This window comes from Oryx dammah, unplaced genomic scaffold (assembly GCF_014754425.2).
Source record: "Oryx dammah isolate SB20612 unplaced genomic scaffold, SCBI_Odam_1.1 HiC_scaffold_21, whole genome shotgun sequence".
Lineage (NCBI taxonomy): Eukaryota > Metazoa > Chordata > Mammalia > Artiodactyla > Bovidae > Oryx > Oryx dammah.
This window is the reverse complement of record NW_024070205.1, coordinates 77,124,956-77,141,645: the sequence shown is the minus strand read 5'-3', so window position 1 is coordinate 77,141,645 and position 16,690 is coordinate 77,124,956. Positions and strand designations below refer to the sequence as shown.

Sequence of the window (16,690 nt, the reverse complement as noted above, 5' to 3'; positions counted from 1 at the left end):
CACCCTCTTCACCTCTGTCCCTCAATCAAGTGCCTTTTGAGGTGGGCCCCAGTGACCGCCCCCCCCCTCTATGGGAAGGGATAGGAAAGAACAGAAAGAGAAAAGAGAAAAAGCAGCCGCTGTGCATATGTGCCGCGTGTGCATGTGTGCGTGCTTGGGTGTCTGGCAGGTGCCCTCTCAGAGGGAGGTGGCTGTCTTGGCAGTGCACCCATTCCAGTCGGCCAGTGAGACATGCCAGTGAGACACGCGACTTGGTTTTATCCCCAACTTTTAGGATTACTAGTGATTAGACTTACAGAGAGAATGTGTGCTAGCTCGGGAGGTGAGAATGCCTACGCCAGCTCTCTTCCCCCTGCGTGAGTCCCCATAGTAGCTACACACGTGAAGAATGGAGCAAAGAAGTTTCAGAAGCATGCACGAGTGTATGTGTGCGTGTGTTTGTGTATAAAAAGGACCCAAGTCATAGCATTAGCACACTCAAGAGCGGGGTCACTGTCTTTGCGTGCGTGTCTTTGCATACGCACGTGGGTCAAGTGATAGTGATGGGCTGAGAGTGATATGGGTCTATCCTTTCATGGGAGAAAGTCCTGTTGGGTGACAGGAGGTTGACTTTCACATAGAAGCAAAGAGCTGTTTCTACTTCTGGGGTCTAAGCTAGAATCTAGGCTGTTAAATAATACTCAAGTGTTACTTTATACGGTTCGGAGTCTGAGGACCCCATGAGAAGTGGAGCAGGGTGGTTACAGAGGAAAAAGCACGGATTTGAGGGCCAGAAACCTGGATTCAAATGTCACCTCTTGCCCTTCACTATGTGGTCTCGGAAACTTCCCTCCCCCTCTCTGAGTATCATCTGCCTCATCTGTAAAATGGAACTGTTCCCATCTTCACAGAGCTGTTGAGAGATTAAAGGAGATTATGCATATAAGGTACCAGAGTTGAGCAAGATACCTCTCCTTTCTTTGCACAAAGAGAGGAGCTGGAGGAGATGGTTCTAGAAGGCTGATTCCTTCCAGACCTTATATTCTCAGATTCTGATAGGCAAATGAAACATTCTATGAATCCACTTGTTATCTTCTTGATTAGCTTTCATAGCAATTAAGACTGAGGATGACTCTCTGGAAGAACTCAGATAGAACCAAGTAGAGGCCCACCAGCGTCAGCCGGAAGGGAGTGCCTCCCATGCACCACGGGGGCACTCCTGACTTACTCCTGACTCCAGTGTCTGACTATAGGGATCGAGAAAAGCATTTCCTTGGTCAGCAGGAGGAAGCGCTGGTGCCCAAACTAGCTCTGCTAGCCTGGGCCTACCCTGACCTGGCCTAGGACACAAGCTCCCTCCTCGAGGCTTCACAGAGAAAGTGGCGCTCGGGAGGCCCCGGTGGTCTGCCAGAAGCAGGAAGGGCTTCAGGCAAAGCAGTGAGACAGGGCTTTCCATGTGCCCTCAGCTTACTTCCTCTCCTGGAGCTTCTCTCCAGGCCCTGCTCCTGTAACAGTGAGGAAAGTAATTCACACCAATCTGTAAATCTAATCCTTTTATGACTTCTCCATAAATAAGGAATATTTATACTCCTTCAGCAAATATTTTTTAAGCATCTCCTATGGGCTCTGGAAATTAAATGGAAAGTACAGCGGACAAGTTTCTTTTCTCACAGAGCCTACAGTCTCACGGTAGACAGAAAAGCGCAAAAAAAAACCCCAGAAAACTAATAAAATAAGCATCACCTGTGATATGAAGGAGGCAAATGGGGTCTAAAGGAATAAAGGTGGGAGATGGGGGTAGGAGATGATCGTAGACGGGGGAGGAGGAAAGACGGAGGAAGGGACACTTGTGTCGAGACCAGAGAATGAAAAGGAGCCACTCTGGGAAGGACAGTTTGGGGAGGCACTTTCCAGGTAAAGAGATATTTATAGGGTTTGAGGTCTGGTTTAAGACTGATCCTTTAATAAGGAGATCTGACTGGGATTGGGCAAATTTTGCAAGATAACAGTTCAGGATTGGAGCACACAGCAAGGGGAGAGTTTTTAAAAATAAACAATTGTTTGATAAGCTAGTGGTTTGCCAGGTTAAACAAACTATTGTCCTGAGAAGGAGGCTGTCTGAGCAGTCTATTGTTCAGATAAATTGATTTTTAGCAAGCTCCTGAAGCAAATAATGAAGTTATTTACTGGTTTGCAGTCTTATCTTCCTGGGCAAGAAATTTCTAGAACAAATATTAAAGCCATGTCATTGTAAGTAGCCTTATTTAAGTTATGTGGCCTATAAGAATTCTCAGTTTCTCAGTTCTCAGAAGCAGTGAGTTTGTGGTAGTCTAGCTAAGAGACTATCACAGTGGCCTGGGCTAGGGTGGGGACAGTGGAGATAAAGAAGTAGATGGATTGGGATATACTTTTGGAGACAGATCAACAGTACCCACTAATCAGATTAGATCAGACTGAGGCAATCAAAGATGACTCCTAAGTGTTAGGCTTAGGAGTAAGTGGTGGGTACCATTTACTGAGATAGGAAAGATGGTACAGGGTATAAACAGTCTTAGGGGAGTAGTTAAAGGCTCAATTTTGAACATGTTAAGTTTAGGATGTCTGTGAGTTCTTGGGTAGAAATGACAAGCATGTGGTTGAATACATGAATCCAAAGTATATTAGGCAGTCCTAGAGATTTAAATAAAAAATTGGGAGAATCATCAGTACCTCATTGGTATTTAAAGTCATGGAAACAGTTAAAATTTCATCTAGGGAGAGAAAGTAAAGAGAAAGGAAAACGGGATGTCTCTCACCTGGAGACAGCAGTGGAGGGAGAAATGTAAACAGAGGAGGCTGAGAAAGGGCAACCAGTGAGGTCAGAAGAGGGTGGCCTCTTGAAGTGGGTGTTTTAAGGAGGGAATGGTCACATGGGGTTAAATGTGTAAGTCTGGTATTGCCAGGAAATGGTGCAGTAGGCATAGAAAGTCCTAGAATCTTCAAAGTCACATTACTTCCTCCCATCACTTCCTAGCTATGACCTTGAGCTTCCTTTTCCTTACCTAAATGGGGATAGTGATACCATCCTCACGGAACTGGCATGAGGTACAAACAGACAGTGTACGTGAAAAGTACCATGCCTAACACACAGGAGGCAGATCCGATAAACATCCCAATTCAAGTGTCGGTGATTGGGGAGAGTAGACACCAGTGAAGTGAGATACAGTGGGTGGGGGTACTGCAGAGAGGAAAGCCCACTTCCTAAGCTCTCCTTTCTTCCCATCTCATTTGCCAAAACCGAGGATCCCTACAAGGAGGAATCCATAATGAGCTTAACCACTGAAGCTGATCAGCAGCCAGAGAAGACCCCCCGATACGTGGGAAGCCCTGGCATGTTGGCTGGGAGGAGGAAGAGCTTGGTGGCACCTGAGAGATTTCCATAGTCTCTGAAATGGCTTCACCCACAGTTGGCTTCTTCCACATGCCAGTCCCTGAAGAATGAATTTTGACTTTTCTCACATCCTCAACTCCACCCATTTCTTCCTTTCCACTCTCCTCACCCATACCTTAGCTCAGGCCCACATTATTTTTACCCTGGTTACCGCCACTGGCCGCTGGCCTCCCTGCCTTCAGTTGTACTGATCTCAGTAGAGGCCTGCTTAGAATTCCTCACTGACCTCCTATTCCTTTCAGTCAACCAACTGATCGATGAATATTTAGCACGGGGCTGCTCTTTGCCAAGACCTGGCTAAACACAAGGAGTCTAACAGTGAGCCCGAGAGACATATTGCTGCCCCTGCAGTGCTTACAAGGGAGTCAGACAAATGAACAGCCACCATACTATCTGTGACTGGGGGCATGGGGGGCTTTCTGAGCCAGATTGGCCACCAAGAGAGGCTCTGGGAGAGTAGATATCTGGGCTGAGACCTAAAAGATGAATAAGAGAAGTTAGCCAAGGAAGGTGGTGAAGAATGATGATATCCCAAACCTCAGAAAGTCTTAGAGCCTGGCTGACCATCAGCTGAGATCCTGGCCACCTGCACTGTGAGTATTATTTGCAGATCCAAGATCACCACACCTTTAATCTGCTCTGTTTTCCAAGATCCAGTTCAGATGGCACCTCCCCCGGGAAGCCTGATCTCTCCCAGGCCCTAGCACTCTTGGTGGTCCCCATGCTCCATGTGCTTGGCTGATCTCAGCACCTTTCCACGTCACTGTAATCATATGCTCACTCCTCTGTCTCCTCCAGAAAGGACAGGGCACTTTCTCATTCATCCTGGTGTCCCTTGCACTCAGTTGGGTCAGGCATAGGCATTTAATAAGTACACTGATTCAAATGAATCTATCCTCCCCTCCCTCACAGTATCAAACAGGTCAGGGAAAAAATAAAAGGGCTTGAGCCCAGGGTTTTTAAGTCTAGATTCTCTGTCTGGAGGGGTTAGGAGGCTGGGAGTTGGATCGACAACTTCTCGGGTCTTGCTCTAAGCAGCGAAGATCCTCTGGAATGACCTCATACCTGGGCAGTGAGAGTGAGAGGAATCCACCTCTTTCTTCTATTCTCTCCATCCCTTCACCCACCTCCACCCGCGTCCGCCGCCCGGGAGCCCTCGCTCTTCCCTTTGCAGCAGAGGTTTCCAGCTGTTGCTGCCTGGAGGGACCTGGCCGCAGGGAGGAGGAGGGAACTCTCTGTCCCTCCCTCCTCCTCCATCTCCCCACCCTTCCTCCCTCCTCCAACCCAGCCCGCTCTCGGTCTCCCTCCCTCTTTCTCCTCTGAGGCTGTGGAGTCGCCTCGCAGCAGCGAGCAGCCGGCAGCGAGCGCCCCGCTCCCAGTCCCGGCTTGGAACTGAACTGTGTTAAGTGCGGGTCCTGGAAGCCCGGCCCGGGAGCGGTGAGCCCGGGTCTGAGCCTGGGGCGCCGCGATCAGCCTCAGAGGCCGTGACCGGGGACCGAGCCGAGGCGCGGATCGCGGAGCGGGAGAGCCGGGCGGGCCGGCGCCGGAGCCCGCGAGTCCGAGCGCAGGACCGCGGAAGGCCGGGAGCCGGCCGCGAGCCGGGGCCAGAGGGCAGAGTGCAGGGAGCGGCCTGGCCCGGCCGAGGGCGCCGCCCGGCCGGAACCGAGCTCTCCGCCCGCAACGGCGGCGCGCGGCAGGGCGCGGACCCAGGGTGGCCGCGAGTCCCGGCCGACTGCCCGGCCGACGGCGGGGGGCGTGCCTCCTCCCAGCGCGGCCGCCCCGGCCCGGCGCTCCCGGCCGCCGCGCCGCGGGGGCATGTGAACGGGAAGCCCGGGCTGCCGGCCTCGAGGACCCCGACGGAGGAGGAGCGGGAGCGCCGAGCCGCGAGCCCGGCGCCCGGCTGAGTCGTAAGTGCGCCCCTCCGTGCCCGGAGCGCGCCGTCGCGTCTCTCTCGCCCGCCCTCCGAAGTTTTGACACTCGCGACCCGACGTTTCTGAGCACACGCTGGGTCTTTTCTCTGCGAGTTTCCATCTTCGGCAAAGTTTTTCCACAAAGGAACGGGTCCCCACCTACCCCGCACTAGGCGGGTACTGGCGGATACCCGCGGGCAGACTTGGGCCGGTGTGGAGAGGGCTGGAAGCCTGGAAAGGCCGTGGGTGGCTGTGTGTCTGTCTGTGCGCACCACACGAGCCGGGCTTGGGGTGCACCGCCCCCCCGCTTCTCATTTACTGCTCAGGGGCACTGGGTTTTTCTCACTTGTACGTTCAGTTCGAGGATTTCCTAGCGAGAAGCCGGGGCGACCAGTGAGCGCCCGGCTCGGGGCTCCGGTGCCCGCCCCGCGGCGCGGATCTGCTCCTGTCCTGCTTATGTTGGGTGCGGGGGGCGGGCCACGCAGCCTCTCTCACCCTTCCAGGTTTGTTTCCCAGCGGACTAGCTGGGCGCTGCACCCTGTTTGTTTTCTGCTCGGGCTGCTCCAGTTTCACCCCCCTTTCCCCTCCCACCCTAGCCTTCTTACCACCCCCAACCTCCCGCCTCTGCCTGTGGAAGGAGAATCTTTTCATCCCCATTTCTCTGCAAAAGCAAATCGTGCCTGGGGGCGGGGGGTGGGAAGGGGGTCTAGACGCTCTGTTCCCAGCGGCTCGCCATTGTTTTCCCACCCCGCGCGTTCTGTACGTAAACACACACACACACGTGTGCGCGCCGGCTGCTTCGAGTCGCACACATGCACACACACTCACACACGCACGTGTGCGCGCCGGCTGCTCGAGTCCCCAGACGCGCGGGGATCGCCCGAGGGACTCTCCCATCTGCCCGCCTGGTCTTCGGGCTCGAGGTGCCCCATTACTTAACCGGAGCTGGGGAGGGCAAGACACGTGGGGGTTGCCGGAGAGTCCAGGTCAGAGCCGTGAGCCCGGCCGGGAAGGGAAGTGAATTTTGAACTTCAGCCCTAGACCTTTCTGGGAGGACCCCGAGCGCACAAGCCGCGGCTTCCCGCCCTGGAGGGCCGACGGCAGCTGCAAGGACTCCAACGGCGCTCTTGGCAGCCTCCTCCGTGACAGGGGCTAGGAGGAAGCCCAAGAGTTTTCCTGGGAAGTTTGCTTTAACTCTGTGGGAATTTCCGGGCAGGGCGCCTTGGCGCTGGTAAAAGGATCTGGCGAAAGACAGCCAGAGAAGATGCTGCTGCTCCGGGCGGAGTTTCCAGAGACCCTGCTTTCTACTGTGCTCCCTTGGGAAGTGGGGCTGGAGATGCTGGGGTATAATTCCCCACCTATGGACAGCGTGTGCTTGGTCAAGTCCCTTAACGTTTCCAGATTTCCCCCCATGCAAAATGGGCAGAGTTATGCACACATCTTTGAAACTGGGGTCTAATGACCAGGTAAAGGATACAGGTTTGGAAGGTATGAACTCCAAGAGGGTAGTTGGGACATTGAAAGCCTAGCTTAGTGATTGAGACAGGGCTGTAGAGTTGGATCCCAGATACTGCTACTGGAGACGTGATCTTGAGAGGTTTAACCTGTATCTGTTTGCTCATCTGTAAAATAGGTTTAATATGGACAGTACCTACTTCATGGGGCTGTCTTAGTGAAGCTCATACAATAGTACCTAGCACATAGTAAGTGCTGGAAAAATGTGACATTATTATTGCCATTATTACTTAACTGACTTTGTACACAGCTCAGAAGAGCATTCTGGGATTGTGCTCGTTTCATCAATTATAATTATCGTCCATTTCTGGGAAGGAAAAAAACCTCACACTTCTTCCCACCCTTTTCTGATTTTAGCACCTCCCTACTCCTTGTGTGAGCTTCCCTAGCAGCTGAGTGATAAAGAATTTGCCTGCCAGGGCAGGAGATTCATGATCAGGTCCTGGGAAGGTCCCCTGGAGAAGGAAATGGCAACCCACTCCAGTATTCGTGCCTGGGAAATCCCATGGACAGAGGAGCCTGCAGGGCTACAGTCTGTGGGGTCACAAAGAGTCCCACACACATAGTGATTGAACAACAACACTCCTTGTATCTTGTGAAGTCTTTTTGCTTTTTCCTTTCTTTTTCTCCTTCCTCTCCTCTTCCCCTCCTCCCTCCCATCCCGATTTTTGTGAAAGGCGTTTTATTCCCTCCTTTTCCTCATTCTTAAAAATCAATCTTGGCTCGAGGCAGTGGAAATCAGACCCCAGGAAGGGAGCATCCCCGAGAGTGCTCTGGCCTGGGCTCCTGGCTCAGGATTGGATGCCCATTTCTGTCTCTGGGGCCGGATGAATTTCTGGAGAACGGAGCCCAGGTGTCTGAGGCCCCAGGGAAGAGTCAAGTGGGATGGGCTGAGGCTGTTCCTGAGGGCGCTCTGCTCCCAAGGTGCCATCTGTGTTGCCTGATGCTGGGGCTCACTTGGGAACTTGGAATATCCCAGCTGCCTGGGCAGACTCGATGTAGGATTTGGGATAAATAAGGGGCAAAGATTCCACCTTCAATTTTCCACTTGCAGTTGGAGTGGTTACTAGGAATCTGGGTTTGTCATAAGCTCCTTGTCTGATTCTGGACCCTGCAAATGCACCGCACAAGTAAGGGGGAGCTGGGCAACAGAAAGAGCGAGGCAGCTGCTGCCCACCCACCCTACCTTGGGCAATAGGTTCCTCTCCTTTCTCTGACCCCCTAACCCCCTCCCCAGTCCTGGGAGAAGATGGCCAGAAAGTTGGTCCTTGGAGATCCTGCAAGTGGGCTCTCAATGATGAGAACCAGCATTTTAGTCTCCTCATTCATCCCTTTAAAAGAAATGTGTTGAGCTCCTACTGTATGCCAGGCCTGGGCTAGGCATCAGGGCTTCAGGGTTGAATGAGACAGGTAGTGGGCCTGCCTTCTGAGAGCCTTCTTTCTGGAGGGAGGCAATAAATATCTTGAAATAAATAGCCAACACAGTATTAGATCCTATGTGATGTTCAGAAATACAACACGGTGATGTGATAGACGGTGTATATGTGGGGACCGTCAGCGGAGGTCCTAGGTGGGGAGGCCAGTGAAAGCTGACCTGGGAAAAGACTAGCTCAGTCCAGGCCTAAAGGATGAGAGGGAGCTCGCTGCACAAAGACCTGAAGGAAGGGGACTCCGGGCAGAGAGAGCAGCAACAGAAAGACCCCTGCAGCCAGAGCAGAGTTTGCAGCAGCAGTGCAGCTGGAGAGGGAGCCCAGAGAAGCCAGGAGGGCCGGGGCCGTTCTCCCGGGGCCTGATGAGGAGCCTGCATTTCAGGACCAGGGCTGTGGTGCCAAACTGGTCTCATCATTGAAGCCATTGAAGAGTTTTCAGGAGAGGCGTGACATTCTGATTTATGATTTTAAAAGATTATTTGGAACATAAAAAAAGGTTACTTGGTGATCAGAGTTGCCCCAGGAGAGGGAAATGGTGGCTGAGGAGTGGGATGAAGGAAAGACGGTGTTTTCTCTGTAGACTCTTTTGTCCCTTCTGAGTGTATCGATAGTACCATGTGTATGTGTCCACTATGCCAAAAAAATACTCAAAACCAGAGAGTATAGTTTAAAAAGTATAGCGTAAGACTGGAAAAGGTATATAATAAAAAAAATCTAAAACTGTATATTTTAGTACCAATTTTGTAAAGATAATGGTGTGTACATCACACACATACATAGAAGACTAGATGACTACCTTAATGTTTGCAGAGGTTAATTCTGGGCACCAGACTTAAGGGTGAATTTTCTTTTCTCCTTTATCTTCTGTTAATTTTTCCAACCTTCTACAATGGTCACAAATTACTTTTACAAGTGGGGGAAAAATGTGGGAAAAAGGTTTCACTTTGGTTACTAAGTAAAGAGTAGTTTGAAGGGGAGCAGGAACTGAAGAAGAGAGGCTGGCTAGCAGACTGCTTCTGAGTTGAGGTGACTTGGATAAGGCAGCCTGGTGGGGGTCATTCTGGAGGTAGAGCCAATGAGTCTCATTAGCACACCATTGCCTAACCCAATGCTCTGCTCTTGCTTTGAGAGGGCATTCCACCTCCAGCTCAGATTTGGTCATCAGGAATGCTGGGATCTGCAATGCTGACAATTTCCAGTGCTGCCTTGGCTTTGGAAATATCTTGGGTTTCATCTACATCCTTATTCCCATCTTTCCTCCTAGTAGGGAGGGCCCCATCCTGAACATTTGAACATTTTGCCACTGTGATAATTAGCAGCCTCAGGGCAACAGGATATAATAGAGTAAGAAGGATTTAGAGCCAGGAGAGCTGTTCATCACATAACATCTCTAAACCTCCATTTCCCCATCTATGAAATGGGATGACAGCAATACTTCCCTGTTAGAATTTGGGAGGCTCACATCTGTTTGAGTCTGTAGGTGGTCCATGAACGGTAAGGATCTGGGTTTGCTGTTGTCAGACAAGTGTTCATTTGAGCAAGGCCTGCTCCTCCAAAGGATCTAGGTGTCCTCCTCCTTGAGGGCTAACACCTGATTCTCTGCAGGTTTTCTCCTCTCTGGGGGTGCTTTGAGTCTGGCCCTTATTGGGCAGCTCCCTGAGTAGGTCACTAGGAAGCTGATGCAACTGGAAAAGGGGGAATTCAAATGCAGCTGTGCCCACACGCCTCCTTCCCCAGCCTTATTCAGGGGTGAAGCTGAGTGTTTTAAAAGGGCTCTATGCTGGGAAGGCCTGGCCAGGCCCACAGTAAATTGTGCTTTGAATGGGAATTATTTTTGTGTTCTGTGTTTGCTTAAGAGGGCTCACTCCTGCCTGAACTCGCTGCGATCCTCACCCTCTGCTAGTCCTCTTCCTGGAACTCAGGTATGTTAGCCAGGAAGGCTGTCACGGTGCTTGTCACCACTCAGGGGACCAGGACACATGGAAGGCTGCTTTCACACATCCTGTCATCTGCCTGTCTCCCCGCTTCCAAGCAGGAAAGCATGCCCTGGGTTACCCCTGTTTTGACTGCCCTTTCCTTGGCCTACCTTCCAGCTCCTTGGGATGATTCAGGTAGGAGATTTGTTACAAACCAGCTGAGTAGCGCCACATTTAACCTCTGCCAGCTTCTCTGATCAGGAGTGACTCTTCTAAAAATTCAAATACTTTCTCTAAGCAGCAGTGATAGTTCCCTCCTAAGAGGGGTAGAATGGGGTGGATGGGACATTCGGTTCGGCTCTAGGACCTGTTGCATCCACGGGCCTAGCCAGAGAGCCCTGAGACTGACCCTGCTCAGGCCTCATGATGGTGAAGGCCCTTGTGGTTCCCCTAGGAACACATCTCTGTCCCGAGTGAAGTGATCAGAACTCTGAGAGGCTGAGGGGTGAGGAGGAAGTGGCCAGAGTATCCCCTGCCTGCTCCCAGGGTCATCAGGGGGTGAATGCAAGGCCTGGGCACAGCCCAGGATACGCCGTGTGGGGCCCAGCATCTCAGGTGTGCACAGGAGGGCCAGCTAGAGGGGCAGCAGGGGCTGGGATCTCATCCAAAGGCTGGCGATACCAGCCAGGAGTGTTTTTATGGGGGAGGGATGTTGGGGTGGTAGAGGAGAGGAAGGGGGAAGTGAGGATAGTATCTCTAGCTGCGACATTTTTTCCTTAAATAGCATCCCTGCCTAGGCCCGCTTGGCCCCTCTGGGAAGCCGGACACATGCCATCAAATCTTAATTCAGTTCTCCTGATGCACGCAGCAGACTCCCGTCCCACCATCAGTGGCCTTAGCATTTAAATGGCCTTGGCATGAAGCCCCATACATGAGCAGCCTGGGCAATCGCAGCCTGGTTGAGTGGGATGGTTTAGCGTTACTCCCCGTCTTGTCCCTCTGTGTCTTCTGGGGACGTGTCCGAGGTAGAGAGTCAGTGCTTTGGCTTGAAGAGAGGGGAATGAGAAGGAGCCACAGATAGGGCACGCCCACTCACCCACTCAGGCTCCCTTCTCTGGTGGCTTGGGTCTGTAATCCCTGCCAGACCTGGAGCTCTCTGGGGGCCCCACCCCAGAGGAGGCCAGACTGATCTCCCCGGCCTCACCTCCACTAGGCCCGCCCCTCGCTTGACTCGAAATGGAATGTGCCGCCTGTGTAACAGGAAGGGGTGGGAGCCAGCTCCAGAGGGCCTGGTCCCGTCCCTCCCTCCCCCACGGAGGGGCAGGGGCCTCAGGGTTGGGTCCTGCTTGCTCCTTGGCAGGGCTGAAGGTGCCCCACTCCAGCCTCAGGGCCTGCGCTGAGTGGGCACGAGGTGGGTGCCCTGGGGACCCAGGTGCAGCCTTGTGAAGGAGCAGCCATGGTGGGGGGATTTCCTTGTAAGGCCAAGACGAGGGTCAGTGACCAGTCAGAGTCAAAGCGCACAGCGAGCCAAGCGCCAGTAGCTGGGAGTGGCCCACCCCAGACCTCCATCCTTTCTTGACTTCTGTTTTGGTTTTTTTGACTTCTGTTTTAATTGTGGCTTATATTTCTGTAGTTTCTAAAGGTAGTACAACAGTAGGTGTTATAATCAGAATGGAAAGGATTTTAAATATATGTAGAATTGCCAGACGGTGAAACAGAAAAAGTGATCCGTGTTTCTTCTCTGCAAGACTGGAAATCAAGGCTTGACCAACAGTAGAATATTCTGCTGAAAGAGAATGGTAGGAGGAGGAGGAGTTGGAAATATAAGAGGCCTGTAACACTGGGCTGATACCCTTTCGAGATGACCGCTGAGCAGGCCCCACCTCGTGCCCCCCCCACCCCCGTGGGCTATGGGCTGGGGTGGGCTGCCCAGTGGCTGGCACATAGGCCTCCTACTTCTGGCACCTGGGAGGAGGCAGGAAAGGGAGTGAACTCTGGCTAAAGCTGTCCTCCTGCTGACTCAAAAGAATCAAGTCCTACCTGGCTACAGGCCGGCCTGTGCACCCCAGGTGTGCCGCTCTGACCCGGCCTTGCTTCAGCACCCTCACCCCAGCCCAGAGGAAGGAGCCTGAAGTCATTCACCCATTCCTGCGAGGCTCTGGTTCCAGGCCCATCCCTTGAAAGGTAGGGTGGGGTGGGGTGGGGAAGGAAGCACGAATAAAAGGTTAGTGGGGAGGGGCTGGAAGGACGCTTGTTTCCAGGCACAACCAGGCACAACCAGGCGAGCTGGGGCCAGTGGGGCCAGTGGGGCGCGGACAGTGGGGAGTGAGCGGGGAGCCACTGAAAGCAAAGGGAGGGGCCCTCCAGCACCTGCCATTTCTCTGATTGCTTGGCTCCCCTGTCCGTGGCCGGTGGAGAGGGAGGGTGTGTGAAAGAGCGTGTAAACGCGTGTAAGCTTGTGCCTGCTGGCCCTGGGGAACCAGGCGATACCTCTAACAGCCCCTGGAAGGCAGTGGGGACATTAGACGGGTGTCAGGGAGACAAGGGGAGAGAGAGTCCGGCAGGGCCAGGGTTCAGGAGCAAGTGAAGCCTCCCTCCCGCCACTCCAACAGCGGGGCTCAGTTCTAGCCTACCAGAGAGGCGATCACCCACCACTGTCCTCTCTGCAGGGACGCAGTCTCCTCCTGTGTCCTTGTCAGTGGGGGGCGGGAGGGTGTGGTGGGGACTGTTGCCCCCCCCCCCAACCAGGAGGCTAGGGTTGGGGAGGTCAGTGGGGTCCCCTCGTTTGGGCTGATGAGGCCAGGAGATCAAGGCTTCTCCCCTTAGTGGGGGTGAAGGGCTCAGCTGTCCCAGGTCCCCAAGCCAAGAAACAGGGCAGAGAACAGAGAAAGGGCATCTTGCTTGGGGTAGAGGTGGGTGGCAGGGGAGATTTTTCTCTTTGGTATCTGAGGAAGTCAGGGACGATGACTCTTGCGTCTGGGTGAGCAGGGCTCTTGGAGTTGTGCACGCACACCCTGCACAGCTATGCATGCTGGCCCTTTGGGAACTAGTGTAGAGCACGAGGCCTCTGTGATTTTCCACAAGGTAAGCTCCTTTCTCTGCTACCAGATCTCCCTGGCCTTAGATCCGTACTCTTCAACTTGAGACTTGCAATTTGGAGGTGATATTCCGATATTTGTTTCCTCTCTCTAGGTGTTGATTGACTTGGAGTTTGGGGAACCAGAATTGAGGAAAGTGCCTGTACGTGAGCATGGGTGTGTGTGTACCCGGCAGTTTTAGGGGGTCTGGAGAGTCTGACTCCAGCCGCCTTCCTGTGGAGTCAGCGTCCTGTTCGGACAATTCACCCAAGGGTGAAGCAAATTTCCCAAGTCCTGAGTCGAGGCTCTTAGATGGGGCAGGGAAGTGGGCAGAGGGAAAGTCCCTGCCCCCACAACAGTAACCTCTGTCCCAGGTGCCTTCCCTGGCCTTTGGCCCGCTGAGTCTTTGTGTCCTTGCTTTCCCCACTCCCTCTCCCACCATCAGACTCATTCATCCCTTGTCCTTCAAGATCCTACTCTTTGATCTCTTAGGAGATGGTTGGCTAATCAGATTTACCCATCTAAATTCATGTGCTGGTGGCAAGTTAACAGGTAATTCCTGAAGCTCTTTTAACTGGCCACCAGGCCCTATCAATCCAAGAGGTGACTGTCCAAGTGGGAACCTGGGGTGGAGGTGGGGTGGGTCTTTGGCCCAACAGTGCTGCTCCATCGTGCATCCATCCAGCAGGCGGGAGGGGAGCAGCCTCAAAGCTGTGCCCTGCACATGGGCTGAGATACCAGTTTTGAGGAAGGTAAAGGTTAGATACTGACTGATGAAGTGAAGGTTAGGAGGTGCGGGGGGAGGGCTGCAGAGCATCCAAGCATCCGGGAGGGCACCACAGCCAGATCTGGGCAGTCAGGGAAGGCTCCCTGGTGGCTCAGAGGGTAAAGCGTCTGCCTGCAATGAGGGAGACCCAGGTTCGATCCCTGGGTCAGGAAGACCCCCTGGAGAAGGCAATGGCACCCCACTCCAGTATTCTTGCCTGGATAATCCCATGGACGGAGGAGCCTGGTGGGCTACAGTCCATGGCGTCGCAAAGAGTCGGTCATGACTGAGCATCTTCACTTTCTTTCTTTCTTTCTTTTAAGGGGAAGCATAGTGACCTGGAAGGTGAGGAGACAGCTTATCGAGAGCAAGTCAGGGAGAAGGTTGTAAGGGCAGGTCTCCCCACATCTCCCAGGGCCCCACTGGGGTCTCCAAGGGCATTTCAGATATCCTGTCCCTCACCAAGGACCTGGAGCACCGTGACTTTTCAGGGCAGGGCGATTGGTGAGCGCTCAAAGACAGGGTAGCTGGGGGCTCCTGGCAGCCTTGTTTGGCTTGGATTGTGTGTGGCAGCATGGGGAGCGTGGGTTTTGGGGTGCACTAATATGCATGAGATGTGTGGGGGCTGCCAGTGGTGGGAAACCCAAGTGACCCAGAGACCGGAAGCCCAAATCTCTCCCAGGCAGCAGTGGGGCAAGGAGTTGCGGAGGGGGGCTGGATGAGGGATAGGGTACAGGATTGCTAGGGCCAACTGCAAATTAGCCAGGCGGGTGCTAAATGCCTTTGCTGCTTCTGCCCTCCCGTCCCTCTGGCCCTCCTGAAAATCAGCAACTGTGTCAACAGCGGGGTGATTGTGCTTGGCCGGCGGCAGGGCCGGGCAGGTGCTGGCAGGGCTACCCAGCCCCATGCTGGGAGCAGGCCCCTCTGGCTGCCAGGGCCGCGGGGTAAACAAGGCCGCACAGAGGCTGGCCCTGAGGGAGGGCGGCCGCAGGCGGGCAGGAGGGGGAACAGGTGTCTCAGGAGGCTGCAGACACAAAGGCCGCTTGTCTCCTCCGCCCTGGCCCCCGGGAGCAGCCCCTCCCCAGCAGGCCCGCCCCAGACCAGTGGCCAGGTCAGCCAGAGGGTGCTGGGCTGAGAGGAGGGCCGCTGCTGACCTCCAGACTCCCCTATCTTGGAGCTTGCCTTTTTAAATTTTTCGCTTGAGGCACAGGTAAAATCAGTCCCTATCGGGCGCTACCCTGGGTGCAGGACACCTGACTCTGAACAGATCTACTGTCCGTGAGGCTTCTGTGGGTCTCAGTTTCCCATGGGAAAGACAGAAAGACCCTTGCAGCGGCTGGGGCACTGCAGGAAGAGATGGACGGGAGCGAGGCAAAGGCCCTGGAGCTTTTCAGGAGAAGGGCAGCCAAGGTCAGGAGTGGTGGAAGGTGGAGTGACAAGTAGGGCGTCCTGGGACCAGGGCTGCAGGTGGGCTTTGGAGTGGAGGTGGCTGGGAGTAGCAACACCCTGTCCCTCCATATCTTTAATAAAACAAACCTTTCCTGAACACGTGCCAGGGGCCAGGCACTGCACTAAGGATGGGGGAGGCAAGGAAGGAGGACAGGAGGATTCTGGAGCCAGACGGCCTATGTGGCCTTGGGCAAGTAACTTAAGCTCTCAGAGTCTCTGTTTCCTCATCTGTAACATAGGGTGACAGGAGCCACTGCAGACAGGTAAACAAATAATTGCAGTCCAGTCAAGTACTAGAGGCCAGGGCTGTCCAAGGGCTCTGGGATGCCCTGGCGGAGCAATCAGCTCTTCTGGGATTTTCAGGGGGTGATTCACAGAGGAGGAGCAACCTGGTTTAACTCATTAGTTTCTTCCATTTTGTTTTGACTGCGCTGGGTCTCCGTTGCTCTGAGCAGGCTTTCTCTAGCTGCAGCGAGCAGGGCTGCTCTTTTTTCTGTGGTGCACGGGCTTCTTGCTGAGGGTGCCTCTCTTGTTGTAGAGTGGAGCACAGGCGCTGTAGCTCCGGCTTGGCGGCTGCAGTGCACTGGCTCAGTGGCCTCGCGGCATGTGGAATCTTCCCAGAGCAGGGATCGAACCTGTGATCCCTGCACTGTGCCACCAGGGAAGTCCAAGGAGGGGCAACATTTAAACTGGGCTTGGAGTGAGGTCTGGGTGTTTTCTGCTCAAGAGTGTAAGCCTTTCAGGCATGGGCACCCTGTGAGCTGCAGCCCTGAGGTGTGAAGGCGCCTGTTCGCACCTGCATTGGGGTCTGTGAGCCTCAACGTGGAGGGCCTTGGCCGTGGGTGAAGGGGTTTGAGCTCATCCATAGCCTGCTCCAGGGTCCGGTACCTTTCTTTCTCCTCCCACACCAATACTTTATGACCCACTCACTCTCACTCTGGAATGCTCTTCGACTTACAGAGAAGCAGGATGGCTTGGTAAAAACACCGTGGAGTCTTAGAGTCAGAAAGTTCCAGATTGGAAGCGTTTGGATTTTGAATCTTGAGGTTGGGCTGTTTACCTGAATTCTCTGAGCTGCATTTTCCTTATCCATAAACTGAGGCAGTGGGTTGTCCTTTCTGGCAGAGTTATTGTAGCCATTGGAGGGAAGCGCCGAGACACAGCAGTTGCGCAGGATCTGCCTCACGGGGGCTGTTGGGGCTACAGTTGCCCAGGATC

At 53.8% G+C, this 16,690-nt stretch overlaps 1 protein-coding gene across 3 annotated transcripts in view; it reads left to right on the top strand.

The window, feature by feature from the left end:
* The first annotated feature begins 12,447 nt into the window (after positions 1–12,447).
* SOX13 (SRY-box transcription factor 13) overlaps positions 12,448–16,690 on the top strand; it is a 39,026-nt gene continuing 34,783 nt past the window's right edge. The window contains exons 1-2 of one of the 3 annotated variants that reach the window (XM_040263029.1): positions 12,448–13,264; positions 13,373–13,420. The gene's annotated coding sequence lies outside the window, so the exon portion shown is untranslated. The other 2 variants (XM_040263028.1, XM_040263031.1) reach the window with 2 other exon arrangements.